Raw genomic sequence first — 1,286 nt, 5'->3', positions numbered from 1 at the left:
TAAATTTAAAAAAAAAAAAAAAAAAAAAAAAAAAAATAAAAAGAAACTGGAAATAAAGATCTTTGACTTAAACAGCTGAGACGAATCCGAAGTGTAGTTATTTTCCAAGATTCCACAGGTGTAGAGATACTACTGATGGTGTTTACTGTCGCAGGAATCCTGTGTTTACAGTTCCAAAGCCCTTCAGAATAGAAGCCCAAAGATCCCAGGGAAGGAGAACACGCACCACATGCTTGATCGTCTCTAAACCACAGACATTTACCGTGACTGTGTCACAGTGATTCCATGCTCTGAAGTTGAGGAAACTGTTTGCAGCTGTGGGCCACAGAGGGTTCCAGGGACCACAAAGATAGACCAAGAAGAAAAATCACTACCCCAGATGCATAACCGTGGAGACAGGAAGACCTGCCCAGAGGGTTTATGCAGGATGGTGAGATGACGTTAGAAAAGCTGGGGTCCAGTTTCATTAACTGAAGAGGATAGAAGTGAAAGAATCAATGTGCATCTTGGCCAGCAGAGAAGGAAAGGGGACTCGAGGCTGTGAGGGGCGGTGGGGAAAGTAGCTAAGCTGGAACCAAGTGCCTGGGTGAGCCAGTAAGGATGAGAGCCAGTGGGTCACAGCACTGGGAGGGCGTGCCATCCTCCCAGGGTGCGCAGGGCCAGCCCTGTCAACAGCGCTCCGTGGGGTTCCCCTACACTGTCCCCCACTTTACTCACCCTGTTCCCACACCTAGAATCCCGCCCCCCACGTCTCCCTATCCATCCTCTACCCATCCCTCGAGTCCCAGCTCAAGAGTCTTTGAATTCTTCCCTGATCTCTCCAGCTACACGCCTCTTCCTAGTGATTTATAGTCCCCACGTCACCCCCTAGCGTAAGGGTATGTGTACAGTAGACGCTCAGTCTTCTTAATGTAGATATGTTTGAATTTTTTAAAATAAGAGTTATTGATAGCTAACACTTATTAAGCATTCACTGTGCAAACTCATTACACGAATTACCTTATTTATTAGACACCACAGTCCTATGAGGCAGTCACAGGCACTGTCATCTCTCCCCATTTACAGATGAACTGGAGCAGCTCAGAGAGGTTCATTAACACGCTCCAGGCTACACAGATGGTACCCAGCTGAGCAAGAATTGAAATGCAGGCAGTTTAACTCCAAGACCAAATACTGCTGAACACTCAGTTCAATGTCTGTTTTCCTTGTCTGGCAAGACAGGAGATGAGGCAGAATGTGACTGTACAAGTGAGTGTACCGGGTGGATACTCCCTCTTCCCTGTATC

This window comes from Eschrichtius robustus, chromosome 13 (genome assembly GCF_028021215.1).
Source record: "Eschrichtius robustus isolate mEscRob2 chromosome 13, mEscRob2.pri, whole genome shotgun sequence".
Lineage (NCBI taxonomy): Eukaryota > Metazoa > Chordata > Mammalia > Artiodactyla > Eschrichtiidae > Eschrichtius > Eschrichtius robustus.
This window is presented reverse-complemented; position numbering follows the sequence as displayed.